Genomic DNA, 19,122 nt, shown 5'->3' on the forward strand with positions numbered 1-19,122 from the left:
AAGTAGTAAGAGTAGTGCATGGTTCTGAATTCAGCAATATATTAATTCAGGAACTAAACAAGTGACTGACTTTATGGGATGAACCATTCACTCATTGTTCATTCAAAAACTGATTCATTCAGAAATGCCATGTGCTGCTCCCAGATACCCAACAATTAATTCTGTTGTAGCTTTGTTTGAAACTATGGAGGAGCAAAAATAGAAAGTAATGGCCAATATTGTGTTTAAAATGCAAGTTACTCAGTCTTAACTTCTTGAATTTGTATTACATTTTTGTATAAAGCAATATCACACATCAAGCTGTTGGTCTCAATATCAACACGGCTATGATTACTTCATGTGACATTGCTTAAATGCTTTTCTCTTCTATCACGTCAACAGCACTACTGTGATTTACAGCAGGAGCTGCAAACGAAACGTGAAAACAGGGTAATCGGGTAGCATTTTGCATTTTGTACTGTATAGCAGCATGACAGTTAAAAAATAAGGTCACAGATATGAGTTACACATAAGTTTGTAAGCTTATGATTTTGCCTCAGCTCAATAACTATTGCACTATATGAAAATAAATCAAGACAATCCTAATTTATTTCAATTAGAAATCAACAATGGCTGGATTTAGTGAACTCCTGCTGAGATAATAAGGGACATTTTAAATCTTGACCAAACAATTGTATCGCCATTAAGGACCTGATCCAAACTCTAATAAGGAGACAGAGACAGCATCATCCAGCACTTAAACATTAACTGAGCTTGTGGGAGCAATTAAGTCCTATTAAATATACTTCAATGAGCATTGAACCCAGCATGCTCCAATCATCCTTTACCACAAAAGAGATTTATCTGAGCCGTCGAGACATCACTGGTGCCTCATGTGACCCCATGTATTGCCCACACGCGTACAGCAGTTCCCCAGCATACCTCCTGTTGTGAGTTTTCATTCCTGGTATATTGATTTAGCAGAATTTGTGTTTTTTAGAGCATTGACATTTCACTTTGATGACCAATATCAATAAAATTATCTTATTGCAATGCTTTGTGATGTCAAAACTGGAATTTTTTGGTGAACTATCCCTACTCTAGAACTACCCTAGTCAGTATTTATATGAGTAAATACAGATTAAAGATTGAGAAGGAAAGAGAGAGGCAGGTAAACAGGAGGGCTGAGGAATCCATTTTTAATCGCTCCTTGGTAACAAGGCGAGCTGGCCATCACCCAGAGGTCCTCATTAAAGGCATCAGTGAGCCAGGTATTTAATAACTGTCTACTTTGACAGAGCTTCACAATCACATGGAAGTGGAGGTAAATGGAAGCTGGCAGCCTATAAAACTGCTTAGCATACCTGTCAGAGAAACTCTTCCTTTTGTCTATCTATCTTATTGTCTAACTTTCTAAGCATTTTAATCCACTAAATACATTTTTATAATTGTATTGAATACATAATATATATTAATGTAAATATATTATTTATAAAAAATGAAACAAAATGAAATGAAATAAGTCTCTGATGTCCCTAGAGTGTGTATGTGAAGTTCTAGCTCAAAATACCCAATATTTTGTGTCCCTTTAAATGCAAATGAGCTGCTGCTCCCTGCCCTTCAAGAAGAGGGCGGAGCTACAAGAGCCTGTGTTAGCATTAGCAGCTCCGATTGCCTCACGCAGACACGCACTGAAAATATCCGAAACTGTTCGGCCTTTTATGTTCAAACTGGAGTCAGACAATGATGGAGAGACTCAAGAAGACAACATGTAGAATGCAACATGATGTTTCTAAATGGTTAGTTAATGAATGTATGTAGCTGATGTGGAGTTAAAGGGATAGTTCACCCAAAAAATGAAAATTACTTTTACTCACCCTCCTGCAATCCTAGTTGTACCTACATGACGAAGTATATAATCAGAGTTATATAAAAAAATTACTTGACTCTTTCAAGCATTATAATGGCAGTGAATGGCAGCCCAAAATTGGAAGCCCAAAAAAGTGTATCCATCCATTAGGGGTGTCAAAATGAATGGTTTCTTCGATGCATCGTGATGCAGACGTGGACGATTCGGTATCGGTTTAGTAATAGACCATAACCGATTATAATGTACTGACGCTTTTCTGCCGTCATTTGTCACACACGTGCGTTGTCGCGGTAGCATACAAAGGCAGAGGGAGGCGAGAGGCCAGTGTGAGTAATTAAAAATGCTCCAACTACTTTAAAAGCAGACATTAGGGCACATTTCGGCTTTAATGAACAACCTGGTAAACACGACCTGTAGAAGGCATGCGCTGTGTGTAAATCATGGCACACACAAATAAAATGTGCATGGGGTAATAATACCACTAACTTGAGAAACCATGTCAGCTGTTTTCATTGTGAGCTGTTAACGCCTGTCAGTGCCAAGGTGGACCCAGCTCAGCCAAAAATGTATCAAATTATATCAACGTTAGAGTTCTTAAAGGGCCTGTTTACACCTGGTCACTTCATGTGTTTTTACAGATCAGATATCTATTTTATTTATCAAAACGATTTCATTTACATTTGGTCACAAAAATGTATCTCCGCAAAACGGATATAAATCCCATCTTCAATTCCCGCACTATATGCAGATTTAATAGAGTTCACGTCACCTAAAACAACAGATATGAGCTGCATCAGTTTCTTAACTTTTAAAGAATATGATTGTATGTTGAGCACCTACGACTTTACTTTCAGTAGTTTGTGTGTTGGCTTGATGAAGAGATACGCAGCTGCTCGTCTGCGGCGATGCGTGCTTCAATAGCGCTGTCATATCAGGCTATAACATGTCATATAGCCCATAACACGTTTATTTTTGTAGCATTTTTGGGAGGAGAAAAATGTTTCAACAACCAGATGCATTTAGACTTTAGCTTTCACTGTAATGCGGCCTAGACCACCTGATGAAGTGGCTTTTAGTATGTGTATTTGTTCGAAACGCTCCTCTCCAGACTTGAGTTTTATTTGATGTTTGATACATTCAAGAAGCGTGTTTTCTTTGAGCAGGTAAAATTAAAGGTTCATTTCATATAACTGACTGACAAAATTATAGACATGAGGATGCAGTGCATGAACAGGTTTAGTTTAATTACAGATAAAACTTATTTTGTCATCTTGCTTTCATGACATGCATTTGTGTTACGTACTGTATTGCAATAATTCTGACTCCCAAATGTGCTCTATTACAACAACTCTTCATCTTCTCTAAAGCAGCCCAACATGGCCTCATCCCCTTTGTTGCGTGTTCCTGGGGGCTGGGTTTATCTAAATTTTAGATGAATAAGCTTGTTGTAGTCCCTACCAGCCATTTGTTGTAGTCCTTAAAGGGATAGTTCACCCAAAAATTAATATTTGACATTTATCTGCTTACCCCCAGGCCATCCAAGGTGTAGGTGTCTTTGTTTCTTCAGTAGAACACAAATGGAGATTTTTAACTTCAACCGTTGCTGTGTGTCACTCATAGAATGCATGTCAATGGGGTCTAATTCTATTAGGGTAAAAAAAACATGCACAGACAACTTCAAATTAATCCATGCGGCTCGTGACGACACATTAATGTCTTAAAGGTCCCATGGCATGGCATTTTTCTATTATTTTATAATGTTTCCTGAGCTGTACTTATATTGTTAGTATGACTTTTACATCATAAAATGTCATAATTTAGAAATAAAAGGCATTTTTTCTATACTGCTGTTTGCCCTGTGGCTGAATGCCCTGCTTCAAGAGGCGTGTCTGCTGTGAGACTTCAGTAAAAACACCCACTGTTGTGATTGGCTGACATCTTTGCATTTTATATGAGCGGAGGGGGCGTGGTTTATCGAGGCACGAGCAGGCACGAGTCTGCCAGGGAGACGGATGGACCTGAGTTCACTTCACATCAGTTCTCAGCATGTCTGAACTGTTTTAGTTACAGCATATACTTTAGGTTATTAGTCTATTTCTAGTCGGAGGGACTGTCACTCATGTCAGAAAGTTAGTAACTTTAGTAAATTATGGATCAGCGCTGACTGGAGACGCGAACCGTTTAGAACGATTCAGTCCGATTTGGTGAACTGATTCGGTTCACTAAAAAGAACTGGTTCAAAAGAAAGATCGTTCGCGAACCGGACATCACTAATGTATCAGAGACTGAGCTCAGCGATTGCTAACAAAGTTATTTATAGTAACTACTGAGTTATGAGAGCGCTGTCAGTCAGCGCGAGTTTATTGTGTTTGTATCTGAGAGTTCTGAATAAACAGTCACACCGAGTCCGTCTCTTCATCATTATTCTACCAACTTTGTAACACATGCAAAGTACCATTACAGCTGTCGAGATGAACGAGTTAAAAGTAAGTGTTGATAATAGCATTATTTTTAAAATAAAATAAAAGCGTCAGTGACGCGCGTTGAGTACACAGCGCAAACAAAGACACAACAGCAGTAATCGGATGTAATCCAGTTTATTGTGGGGCTAGGCTGGCTAGCCCGGATATGCTCAAGCTTACCCCCCGTCTGCTTAATCTCACGCCGCGTTTGGTGCCTCCGCTGTGGGCCAGATGCAGTACTGTGGGTCGGGGATGTTGAAGGCCGAGCTTCGGCGTGTGTGAGGTTTATCTCTGCTGATGTTGAGCAGAAACTCATGACTGTATGCACATTTTAGAACCGATAGACGCGACGAGGACGTACAAAAACACTGACTCACAAGATATAAAACACGAAAACACCGTTCTGTCTGGAGAGAGAGAAGCCGCATTGTGTGCACGAATAATAAATAATTAGCTACACATCAGAAATCACTGATCACAGATCAGAAGGAACTGAAAAAAGACTTCTGTTTTCATTTGTACATCCAAACACTGAGAAACTGCCAGCGTTCACTCGTTCACAAGCAATGATGCAATGATCTCTCGACGAGCGTTTGCATGGGCGTGCCAGATTCTCTGGGCGGAGGAAAGGGAGGAAACCGTGCCTGCTTGGACGTCAAACCAGGAGACTTCAGGATTGGCTAGTCTGGCCTGTCATTTTCTCAAAGGCAGAGAAAGACAGCCACAACTCGGTTTTACACCGATCAACATTTCTATCCACTTGGGGACAATATTCAGGCTAGGGGAACTCATATTAATGTTGAAAAACCTCATAAAATGAAAATTTCATGCCATGGGACCTTTAAGACACGAAACGATCGGTTTCTGAGAGACCTCACACACAGAAAGTGATGTCTCTACACTAGATCGTGTACATTGACCTTCTTTCCCGGAAGTGCTGCGCTTTTGGGGCTGTTGGACATGGTGTTGTATTTGAGGTAAAAAATTATATAAATACTGTTCGGTTTCTCTCAGAAACCGATCGTTTCGTGTCTTAAGACATTAATGTGTCGTCACGAGCCGCATGGATTAATTTGAAGTTGTCTGTGCATGTTTTTTTTACCCTAATAGAATTAGACCCCATTGACATGCATTCTATGAGTGACACACAGCAACGGTTGAAGTAAAAAATCTCCATTTGTGTTCTACTGAAGAAACAAAGACACCTACACCTTGGATGGCCAGGGGGTAAGCAGATAAATGTCAAATTTTCATTTTTGGGTGAACTATCCCTTTAAAAAGCGATTTCTGTAAAAGAAAATATATCCCTTTCCTTTGAACTATGAGCCTCGTAACTTTGCAGATGTTTTTATTCTCAAACAGCAACATTACACACTAACTAAAGTTAAATAATAAAAATCATAATCAACCACCCCTTTAATATTTCTAAATAATTTAATTATTTATATTTATGTTATTTATTAAATGTATTATTTATAATATAGTATTTTATTATGTAATTATTTTATACGCAAGTATATGTGAATGAATTTTGTGTTTGGTCAATGTCAGTTTATTTATAAACCACTATTGACTAATGTGCTGTACATAAAATGAACATAGAACACAATATAAAGAATAACAAATAAAGCAGATAACATGACTCTGTATCATCAATTAAAAGCTATGTCAAACCAATAAGACTCTATTTAAAATGACCTATAGTCCTACTAACCGGCCGACTATTCCACAATTTTGCCGCAGCTACGGCAAATGCCGGTCACCTCTGAGTTTTAATTTTGTCCTTGGAACCACTAATAGTCCCTGATTTGAGGATCTCCGAGACCTCCCTGAGTCATGTTCAGACAAAAGATCAGTGAGGTAAGAAGGTGCTAAACCATTTAGAGAATAATGGGCATTCCAACCACTGCAGGAAGCAGCGAACAGTGCATCTGGACCCTGTGAATCAGAACACAGTTGCTGAATGTTGTGCTGAGGTGTACGATGGCCAATCTGGTCCAAAACCGTACTTGCTATTGCCCTTGTAAAGAGTTCTGAGAGATTGGAGGGAGAAAGATCAACGGTGCAGAAACTCTGACACTGAGGAATTACATTGGGATGATCTTATACTATAGGGTCTAAAAGGGCACAACACCACAAATCTGATAACAGCAGCCATACGGGAGGTTCTTTTTCCCCTGCGGCCGATGGGACATAGCTCTGTGGGGATGGGTAGACAGTTAAATCTGCTGAACTAACGCAGTTCAAAGGCCACATCCAGTAATCTCCACACGACAGGGCCTGCAGCATTCTCACTCTGTCCTGGTTCTCGGGGAAGAGCAGCTGGCGTGGGAACGGTGCAGAGTCACATTACCCTGGCACTTTTCCAGTTTGTTTGGAAAAGAGGGCATGGCTGAAATGCCTGCAGTATAAAGTTGTTTATAAAAAATGTAAAGCAGAACCCAGAAAGTGACAGGAACAATGGTGAGCAAGTTCTGCTGTGCTGTAAACCAGGTGTGATCTTGGTAAAAACAATACAAACACTGCATTAAGACTTCAGCAGGTAAAATATTCAGCGGAATGTATTGCATTAAACATAACACTGTGTCAAAATAAAAAGTTCCATTTGAATGTTAAGAGCTGCATACTATGCATAAACTTTAAAAAGCTTTATAAGAAAAGAAAAGCACTTTGGAAGCTTTTTGCTTAAGCACAATAACCTGAAAATTGGACGTATTTGTCTGAATCCAAAGAACAGTGGCGTTTCAAAACACTGTCTGATTTGCTTCTGAATTTACATAACTTCCATAAGCCTGCTTTATTTTTTATTTATTGTTCATTTATTTTTGCTATTTCATCGATTTTGTTAAGACTTACTCAGGGATACATCTCTTGTGATGCCATGAAACAGTCTAGAGCTTTATTAACCATACTGTATAACTGGGGAAGAAAGGAAAGGGAAAAAATAATATTTATCTTTCTCCTCTAACCCCAAATAGTGTGATAATTGGATTACAAGTTTCCACAAAACACCTAAAAGTGGAAGCTAAAGCAAACTTTATATATCAGCTATGATAAATATGTAGGCAGAGGTTCTTCATCAGAAGATAGCTGGCCTTTGAGCCGATTTAATTTAACCATGAATGCCGGCCTGCTGCAGGATGCTGCACGCAGCTGGAGCGATAAGTTGAGCCGGATCAAAGAGACGACTCTGTTTATACAGAGGGAATGAGGTATGTTACTGTCCCAAGGTACTGGGTGACACTCCTTAACAGAATTGAGTAGTACCTGAGGATTTCTGTTTTGCTTGCTTGTGTCTTGTGCTGTTTTTTCTTCTGTGTCTTGTGCTGTTTTTTCTTCTGTCTCCAAAATGTATTATGACCATACAGTACATACATCCCCCTGAAATATATGTATCCCACAATTATTGGCACCCCCTCATTTAATACTTTTTGCAGCCCCCTTTGCCAAACAGCTCTAGATCTTCTCCTATAATGCGTAATAAGATTTATTAACATATGGCAAGAGATCTGAAACCATTCCTCCATACAGAATTTCTCCAGATCCTTTCAGATGCAGAGGTCCAGGCTTGTGGACTCTTTTCTTCAGCTCATCCCACCGTTTTTTTAATGAGGCTTGGGTCAGCAGACTGCTATGTCCATGGCAAAACCTTCATTCTGTGATCAATGAACTATTCTTTTGTTTATTTTCAGATGTGCTTTGGATCATTGTCATGCTGGAAGATCCATCCAAGACCCAGTTTAATATGTATATATATATATATATATATATATATATATATATATATATATATATATATATATATATATATATATATACACTGATCAGGCATAACATTATGACCACTGACAGGTGAAGTGAATAACACTGATTATCTGGGAAATGTTCTGCTGGGAAACCTTGGGTCCTGCCATCCATGTGGATGTTACTTTGACACGTACCACCTACCTAAGCATTGTTGCAGACCATGTACACCCTTTCATGGAAACGGTATTCCCTGGAGGCTGTGTCCTCTTTCAGAAGGATGATGCACCCTGCCACAAAGCAAAAATGGTTCAGAAATGGTTTGAGGAACACAACAAGTTTGAGGTGTTTACTTGGCCTCCAAATTCCCCAAATCTCAATCCAATCGAGCATCTGTGGGATGTGCTGAACAAACAAGTCCGATCCATGGAGGCCCCACCTTGCAACTTACAGGACTTAAAGGATCTGCTGCTAACATCTTGGTGCCAGATACCACAGCACATATATATATATATATATATATATATATATATATATATATATATATATATATATATATATATATATATATATATATATATATATATATATATATATATATATATATATATATATATATATATATATATATATATATATATATATTATAGCACAAAATCACAGCAATAGCAGCAAGGCATAGCACTTCTTCCCCAAGAGAAAGTTCATTATCAATTAGACATTGTGCTTCACTGATGTTGGTCTCCCCAAAGACAGCATGGTAACCATGGATACCAGATTCTACATTTCATTCCCATCTATATGAAAAAGGATGCATGCAGCTACTTTGAGGAATGATGAATTCATGACCATGTCAAGCTCTAGGCTATACTGAATGATCCAAGCATGTATCATGTTCAAAGACTTTAACATTTGAAAGAGCATAACACAAGAGTTCTTTAAACCATTTGTCCATGTCGAGACAAATTTGTTCACCTCTGGGTGAAGCAACCAAGCTGAACAAATATATGTAACCTAAACATGTTTGAAACAATGTTCTATTATCACAGATATCATACTAATGTGTTAATCTGTAAGTTAAGTAATATATTGAAATGTAGTTCATTTAATAATACACTAAATACAAATAAAAGTGGCATAGGTGGCTATTCAAACTGATTATTGATTTATTAATAATCAATTTATAGTGTAATCTAATTAATATTGTGAAATGCCTCATGTGTAATTCATACAGATTTTTTTTAAAGGTATTATTAACTTTGACAGCCATTATTAGAATTCCTTTCCATTTGAATCCTACTCAAGTTAACATTTTGCACCTTGTTTGCTACCTCAATTCAAATACACAAACTGAATTGCGGTTTAAAATGTTTTTCAATCTGAATCCCTGAATTGGGGGGATGTGTATCTCTTAAATTTTAAATGAGATATGATTTGTGCCAATAGAAGATCAAAGTAGAAATCAGTTCAGCGATTGAGCATTTAAGATTTCTATAGCATGTGCCTTGCTTTCACATTAAAAGATGTGGCTGCTCAAATACAATTTAGTCAGCAAAAACTAAATTAACCAAATCCTGGAGTCATATTTTAGGATGAATGTTGCTTTACATAAAGTCACATGTGCATTTCAGCACAATTAAAGTGCAAACATGACAGGAAACAGCTCAAATGGACCTGTGTGAAAGGGAGTCTCTAGACTCTTACCATTTACCTTTTTTTTTATAATATGTCCTATTTACCACTGTCTGTTCACTACTGAACATATGAGCCTTTTGAATATTAATCACACAACTCTGTGTATTTAATATTCATGAGTCAGGCTGATAAGTTTTACAATCATGTCATCCTTTCGCCTTTCAAATGGCTCCTACACCATTACTTTACATGTTTAATTTTTCAACAAGGTTATCTTTTCCCACTGGACAGGATAAAGGGTTAGTTCACCCAAAAATTGCAATTCTGTCTTTAATTACTCACCCTCATGTTATTCCAAACCCGTAAGACCTTCGTTCATCTTCGGAACACAAATTAAGAAATATTTTTATGAAATCCGAGAGCTCTCTGACCCCTCCATAGACAGCAATGAAATTACCACTCACGTGGACAGCATTTGCCAATGGTAAGCCGGCGTTCTGCAGTAGCACTTTGAAAGCGTTGTACTGTACTTACAACATAAACTGTGTAGGAGACCGGCACAGAAAATAAGAAATTGTTGAATAAAGTTGTTATACTTGTGTTGCAGCACATGATGTAGGACACAGATGTAGCGTAAGTCCCGGCGACGAACGCAGAAGCGCAGAGGATAGAGCAAAACAAAACACTGGTCGCGAATTAGAAGTCTATAAAGTCCAATTCACACCGATTCAACATAGAATGTTCACACTGCCTCAACAGACACCGACAAACTCGAGCACCCACGGAAATGGTCGAGCACCAACAGAAAAACACAAGATATTCTCCATTCATTTTAACCAATAAAAATAAAAGATTGCAGCTTTCAGACACGTTAGTTCATTTGAGGCCGTTTCAATGGCGTTAAATGTCAAGAGTGCATTATTGTAACGCGAGAGGGCATCCATGTAAAGAATCTCTCCACTCGCTGGCGTATTCCTTTCACTCTAGCACAAAACTTACTGGACGGGCGCTTTCAAATAGCTCAGCTCTCACTTAGATCTTGCGTGTGTACGCTCAAACTTTGTCCAGTGTTCTCTTGCAAATATCTCCTTGCTCCTTCTCTAGAATTGTCTTCTGATTTGTCCAGAAACCTGCCATTTTCACTACAAGTATAATTTACTAAGCCTAGCACCTACTTACATGCAGTCTTTGCAAGGGACTTGCCTCATCGTCATGGCAACTGTTTGTGTCCAGGTCAGATTACATCAGAGTTTGTTGTCGTTTGTTGGAAAATCATACCACACAGCTCAGACATTCACGACCCAGTGACTGACGGAATGGGGGTTTCTCTTAGAAGCCTATCACATTCGAGTTCTACAAAATAAACCAAGACAATGCCATGGGTCTGCGGAATTTGCATAGCGAACTCCGCTCACCCGCGTGGGTATATAAGAAGCCGCGCATGCAATCTCTGAGGAGCCGAGACTGAACGCCTGGCTGTTACAGCAGTGCAGCGGTTGTGGCACGGGGACGTAATGTCTCCGTTCCCTCCTTCAGGGAATGAGGGTTACATACGCAACCGAGACGTTCCCTTTCAGTCAGTCACTACGTTTTACGTCAGTGACTGACGGAATGGGGGTCCCTATCTAATCTCGCCACAATGGCTGTCTTCCAGTGCCCTGCGCAAGTCTGAGCTCCCTATCACAGATACGTAAGAATACCAAGGTACACTGGGTAGAATATCCCACGTGGAAATATACAACACAATGCCTGCCCAAAGGAAGGACTTACAGAATACACATATGACCCGAGTATGGGATGCATATGGAACACTCTGAGGTATCCAGCCCGCAGGGTGGAATGTTTCAACCCCAGGGATGGCAAGGTGGTCTTGCCAAGGGAAAGACACGTGCTCAAGGAGACTTACCGTGGAAATATACATGTGGGGGTTACACAGAGGGGGAACCATGCACATGGAGGCACTTAACCTAACGATGGCTGACCAATCGTGCATGCACTCAGGGCTTCACTAAGAAACTCACCTGAGTGTAGAGGGCGAGGTGGATTTAACCTCCTCGCCCCTCTAAGGAGCCTGATGACCAGGTCATGCTGTCCTACCATTCTTGAATCCACAAGGTCGTGGTGTGCAGAAATTGCAGCCACCTAAACCTTCAGGGTGGAAGGAGACAGCCTTCGTTTCCAACCCTACTTGGAGGACGGAGAGCACAGAGCCGATCGGGTATTTTCTGGGATCTTCTCGGCGAGAAGAACACCAGGTGACGAAGAGGCGTGTCTCGTGGACAAGGCTCTAGCTGAAGTGATGGTTGCCACCACCTGAGGTGGTAGGGTACTCAAACCTTCCGTGTCCCATCCAGAACCCACACGTGTAGGTTCCACAGGTCAGGACGCGGGTGCAAGAGGGTGTCCCGTCTCTAAGAAAGGAGGTTCTGCATGATTCAGCTCGCCCGTGATATAAATAGCATGAAGTGACCTCAGATGCTTCTGACTCCATAACAAGAGATGGCGGGCGAGTTGTGACATACGACAGGAGCACAGACCACCCTGATGGTTGGACTGTGGCGCCTTCCTGCGGCGACCTCCACGGCGCGGCCCGGGTGAAGGCTGCTGCTGGAAGACGCAGGGGGGATGCGCTCGGCGGGCTGCGGACTGAGGCATCTGAACTGGCGGCTGGGTGGAGGCAGCAGCAGGCCGCCGGGGCAGAAGTTTAATCGCCTCAGTCTGCTTCTGGGCGGCCGAGAACTGTTGGGCGAGGTTCTTGACCGCGCCACTGAAGAGCCTAGCCTGGGAGATAGTGAAGAGAAACACTTGGCTCCGAAGCAGAAACATAATGCGAGATTGCATGCGCGGCATATGTATGTGTGTGTGCGTGTGTGTGTGTGTGTCCCGGTAAACCCTACGTTATGAGGACAAAATGTCCCCACAAAGATGACAATATCAGAAGTCTTTGTAGGGACATTTTTGTTCCCCATGAGGAAAACAGCTTATAAATCACACTAAGTGATGTTTTTGGAAAATGTAAAAATGTGATGGGTAGGTTTAGGGGTTTAAGGTTAGGGGCTAGAGTATACAGTTTGTTCAGAATAAAAATCATTATGTACATGTAAAGTCCCCATAAACCAAAAATCCAAAATGCGTGTGTGTGTGTGTGTGTGTGTGTGTGTGTGTGTGTGTGTGTGTGTGCACGCGTGTTACTTAAAATTGACACTGCCATGCTAGTAGTTAAAATGTGGATAACAGTTAGATCAGTATCATGATCATATTTGCAGCACTGAAGCACTCTATGATAATTATAAAACTGCATCATATCTTTTTTTTAAATCTAAAAATAGTGGAAGCTGGTTAATTTTAGTCCAAAGTGTGGCACATAATATCTACTCAGATTATTCTGAAGTGTGTTGCTTCGGTGACAGGTGTCATTGATTATTCATTTCTTATCCTTCAAAACAGCTGAAATGAAAAGCACTGCTCAATATTTGAGATGAAACATTTCCATAAGTCCGTAGAGCTACTTTGGGTTCTTTCTGCAGTCTGTCAGTTCCACAGCATTATTGGAAGTGTCATAAAATGGTTTATTTATAAACTATCGCTTAGTAAGGTCAAGGGCTTTGATAACCTTGGATAATCCCACAGATGGTCCTTTGTTCCATGGCACAATTTGTGCTAAAATGAAAAGCATTATTCTTTAGTCAATATCTAATTTTCTTGTTTCGCCAGGTAGAACAGAAGAGATCTACTCGGCTTCCTGCATGCAATTTTTATTGAGGCTTGCTGGCACCATTGTCCTATGCAAATGTGTGATTTATTAGTGAGCTTTAACAGTGTATTGCCATGACAGTGCGGCACCATGAATTCTGGATTAAAATTGACAGCAGTTCATTAATTTTGATGCACCTCAGCATGTGTATTAGCTTCTCTCTTATGATGTTATTGCATTAGTCATGGAGTACTGTACACCAAAATCTAAAATGTAAGCATATCACAAGGGCAACCAAAGGAGCCTAAGGCGAATATGAAAGAACATCTGTTTCAAAAATAAGTGTGATTGATATCACTGACCTTCAAATATATTTTTACTTACATAAATTTAAATAAAATGTAAGTTGTATATTGTACAGGAGAAAACTTAAAGGGACAGTTCACCCCAAAATGTGAATTCTGTCATCATTTGCTCACCCTCATGACTTTCTTTCTTTCATTGAACACCGAAGTATAGCAGAATGTCCAAGCTGCTGTTTTCCATGCATTGAAACTGGATGGTGACCAGGGGCTTTCAAGCTCCAAAAAGGACAAAAAATAAATACCATATAATAAACGTGGCCCATGTGATGTGTCATCGGGCCGGATATAGGATTGGACAGGGTGGGGTGAGCCCACACAAATGTCTGCCTTACCCATCCAATCAGAATTTAGATTTTTTACCATTTTGGGCATTTTTTTTAAACAATTTGAGTGTTGATAATTTGATGAGGAGCTGTGGAATGCCCCAACCAATCAAAAAAGTAGAAAGAAATAATAATTAAAAAAGTAAAATCGCAGTATTTTTCATTTATTAGCTGAAAGTTACGGCGTGTTATGCCAGGTTCAGACTACACAATATTTTTGTCTGTTACGATAGTCACTGTGTCAGATTATGAGATTTTGACTCCTAAATTCACACTTGTTGTGTCGTGGGCAAGAGACATGTCAGACTACACATTGCTTGCTGACCAATCAGCTGTCTTTAACGACCTGTGTGATGTCATCGAGAAGGCGTAACTAGTGACTGACTTCACAACAGTGTAAACAACAAATGGTTGTTCTAGCCTAATGCTAATTCCAGTATTCACCGGCTTGCTAAAGTGCCGCAACTATCGTTCATCAGCATTTAACTCTGTCGTGGTAGTCCCTCGAGGAAACATCATTATGGCTGAATTATTGTTGCTTTAGCTCCACTAACCTTTCCTCTATTGTATAATTCCATCTAGTGGCACCAATATAATCGTCTCTTTTTCATTTTGCCATGTTTGAAAGCTGTTTATGGAAGAGCTTCTCTGCTGCTATTGATCAACGTCACAACTCTGACGGATGCTAGCAGAGAAAATTGCATACTCTCTTGAGTAGGTGCTTATTTTGAATAAGTAATTACTTTGCGAAAGCTAAAAAAGAATGTTCTATATAGTACGAATGTGTGTAGTCTGAATGTAATCTGCCTTGATGCCTTCCCAGCTTGAAATGCGTCCTCCGAAGGCAGCATTTTCCAGTTTTCGGACGCAGCCATTGAATTTCTTTCAGAGATGTGCGACAGTCAATCACTGTTTGCAAATACTAAATGTAGTGTAATTGACCGTGACTTAATAAAACAGCATTTTTTTCAGTGTAAACTCTAAAAAATAGATCAATCCAAAATGAATGTTTAAGAGCAAACATGTTGACGATTCGGTGATGGGCTGTTGATTCATTAAATTATAACGAGATGAAATGATCGATTCTTCCCAACATTGTTGCCATTGTTGTTTACAACGAGGAAGCAACATCACTATGCCATTATATGCCAGATGTAAATGAGAGGCAAAATAAATAATGTTCATTGATGCACTCTCATTTTTACACAACTAAACTTGTCTTTAAAGAACATGATTAAAGGACACAAAAAACATGTAGACTAATATTTGTCATGTACTTGTATATCTATAGCGGCATTTATCAAATCAACACACTTGAAGTTTTGATGTTGGTATTTATTTCTGATAAATGCATTACTAGAATAAAATGAAGTGCTTAAGTATGTAGTGAATATTGACCTGTTTCGCCAACATAGGAGTGTGTTTAGTTTGCTGTGTTAATTGTTTTAAGAGCAACACATTCATTTGGGGAAATGTGTCATGCTGTTAAACTGAGTGTACGAGGCAAACTGCTGAATGCGTTTTTGGGTTTATTCTAACTTGAGCTCCACGTTTTTAGAATGCCGCGGCAAAAGTATGGACATGAGACACTAGCACAACAGTCAAACACGTAAAAAAGTCTAGCACGTGTTTACATTGAAAAACAATGGAAAATTAAAGGAACAACGCAGTAGAATGGAAAACACGTTCTGTGTGAACCGGCCCTTAAGGTTGCATTTGTTACTATAGCAACAGGCGTTCCGTTGTGTTCTCTTTCTAAATTGTCACTGGTCAAATATTCCATTTTAAAATATATTATCATTAAACTTTTACTATTAAAATCCACAAAGAACTATATACAAATATATAAAGGATATTGATTAAGGAATCATAGGGGAAACTATTAAAGATTAAGAAAATAAAATTCAGTAGCCTATGTTTCCAACTCTCCCAGATGGGCAATGGAGGGATCCAGACAGGATCAAGACATATACGCCAGCCCCATTCATAAAAGAAGAGTGTCTGTTTATACAGGAATTTGACAACCATCCACCAGTCTTACTCCCCCTGAGGAGGTAAGAGAGGGCAGGCTAAGAAAAGGACTCAAGCTTTTAGGGGGAAAAGGAGAGTAGGTAGGTTTCCTCTGTAGCTTGCTTAGTACATCTTATGAATTATTGAGAAAGAGAAACATATGTTGGGTGGATGGAATGGGAGATGTGTAGCATTAGTAGTTTGCCCTATTTTCCCTCTAGCTTGTTAAAAGCAATTGTCCAACCAATTTGTCATTCTGCCCAAAACGTCTCCTCCAGCAAATGCTGACGAGAAATAGAGGGAGGTGGCATGAAGATGAATGTCCTCCCCAACTACCTGCCCAAACCTTACATTTCCGTTTAACAAATGACAAACAAAGCAAAACAAACTTGACTCTATACTGAGCTCCAGTCCAGGTGCTGGAATCTCATGTGCTGATGATGAAAAGAGACCACACCCACCTTCAGGATTTTTGATTAGCACCTTGTCTGCATTTTCTGACACCCGCACCTCAGACAACACCTATTTCTATTCATAATGAGCTGCTGTTAACATCTGTTGTACACTGTTATAAACAGTCACCAATAACATTAACAGCATTCAATGACTGTGTGAGTGTGAATTACACCCACCAAAAGCAAATCTATTTATTCAGCTAAGATCTTGAAAACTTGTCATATAGCAACTTTCATCAACAGATGCACCTATTCTCTATCACACAAAAAACTTTTCTCTAACACATGCCATCTCACACATTTCAAAATGCCAAATCATATATCCTGTGATCTGATTTATTATGTGTGACTTATGCACACTATATACCAGATAAAGTTGCTCATTTGCAATTATGTAGAATAGGGAGTCAAGGTTTATCTGGCTAGCATAGGTTCGTGATCTCAAACATATTCATATAACATATAACATTAACATATAAAACTATAATTTTCAACAACTTCAAAATCAATATTTTGATCATTGACAGCTTCTTCGTCAGATCCATGACAGTAACACTAATATTTTATTACTTGCTCTGCAGTAAATCGCTGAGCCATTTCAAGTTTTGCTGATGATACTTCCTATTCTTTTGTTTTCTGCCTGTGGTAACTATGAGTGAAACGTCACTTCATCACTGTGCATCAGACATTGCCTTTAAAAAAGGAATGATGAGGAAGGTTTTTAACAAGTATGAACATCGAACTAAAACGTTTCAGAAAAAAAAGTTCCTTGAACAATGCATAGATAATGTTTTTTGTGCTAATGTCCTGAGAACATTATAAGAGACCAGATAACTTTGAACAAAAATTCTATTAACGTTACTGAAATAATGGTTTTTCATAACTTTGAGAGATCCTTTAGCCAAAGTTCTGAGAACATTCTCTGTTAGTTGGCAGCATTTTTATTCATTGACAACCATGTAAAAATACACTATATTGCCAAAAGTTTTGGGACGCCTGCCTTTACATGCACATCAACTTAATGACATCCCATTCGTAATCCGTAGGGTTTAATATGGAGTTGGCCCACCCTTTGCAGCTATAACAGCTTAAACTCTTCTGGGAAGGCTTCCCACAAGGGAAAGTGTGTGTTAGGAGTGTGTTTCTGGGAATTTTTGACCATTCTTATAGTAGCGCATTTGTGAGGTCAGGCACTGATGTTGGACGAGAAGGTCTGACTCGCAGTCGCTGCTCTAATTCATCCCAAAGGTGTTCTGTCGAGTTGAGTGTGCAAGCCAGTCAAGTTCCTTCACACCAAAGTCGCTCATCCATGTCTTTATGGACTTTGCTTTGTGCACTGGTGCGCAGGCATGTTGGAATAGGAAGGGGCCATCCCTAAACTGTCCCCACAATGTTTGGAGCATGAAATTGTCCAAAAATGTATTGGTATGCTGAAGCATTAAGAGTTCCTTTCACTGGAACTAAGGGGCCAAGCCCAACCCCTGAAAGACAACCCCACACCATAATCCCCCCTCCATTAACATGTAGGCAAGCACCGTTCTCCTGGCAACCACCAAACCCAGACTCGTCCATCGACTGCCAGACAGAGATGCGTGATTCGTCACTCCAGAGAACACGTCTCCACTGCTCTAGAGTCCAGTGGCGGTGTGCTTTACACCACTGCATCCAACGCTTTGCATTGCACTTGATGATATAAGGCTTGGATGCACCTGCTCGGCCATGGAAACCCATTCCATGAAGCTCTCTACGCACTGTTCTTGAGCTAATCTGAAGGCCACATGAAGTTTGGAGAAAAGTTGGTGCCTCAGCATGCACTGACCTCGCTCTGTGATTTTACATGACCTACCACTTCGTGGCTAAGTTGCTGTTGTTCCCAATTGCTTCCACTTTGTTATAATGCCACTAACATTTGACCGTGTAATATTTAGTAGTGAGTAAATTTCACGAATGGACTTATTGCACTGGTGGCAACCTATCACAGTACCACGCTTGAATTCACTGAGCTCCTGAGAGCGACCTATTCTTTCACAAATGTTTGTAGAAGCAGTCTGCATGTCTAGGTGTTTGATTTTATACACCTGTGGCCATGGAAGTGATTGGAACACCGGAATTCAATGATTTGGAGGGGTGTAGTGTATCTGTGTATTCTACTGGAATAAAAATGTTTGTAAGCAACATTAAACTTGCATGTATTTTATTATATTATATAAATCAGTTAGTCAATCAGCATTGTCATGACATCATTTTTGTGCGTAAGTCAGGTGAATGGCTCAAAAACTCACATGCACCTTACTTCCAGGGGGGTCCCGCAACAGCCAAGCAACTGCCTTAAAGATGAATGGGAATGCTAATGGATAGCACTCTCTAGGTATTATAGATACCCCTGTGGTTAAATATCTTGTCTGGTAGTGATGATTCATGAACTCTCTACTGTGCCCTTGAGTAAAGCACTTAACCCCAGGTTGTTCTGTAAGTTGATTAGAAGTAAAACAGGAAAATTATTCAGCTAAAACTAAAACCATAAAATAACATTTTCATTACTTGAAATAAATAAATGGTAAACAGTCAAATAAAATATAAAAAAC

Source organism: Gobio gobio, assembly GCF_949357685.1.
Source record: "Gobio gobio genome assembly, chromosome: 23".
Classification (NCBI taxonomy): Eukaryota; Metazoa; Chordata; class Actinopteri; order Cypriniformes; family Gobionidae; genus Gobio; species Gobio gobio.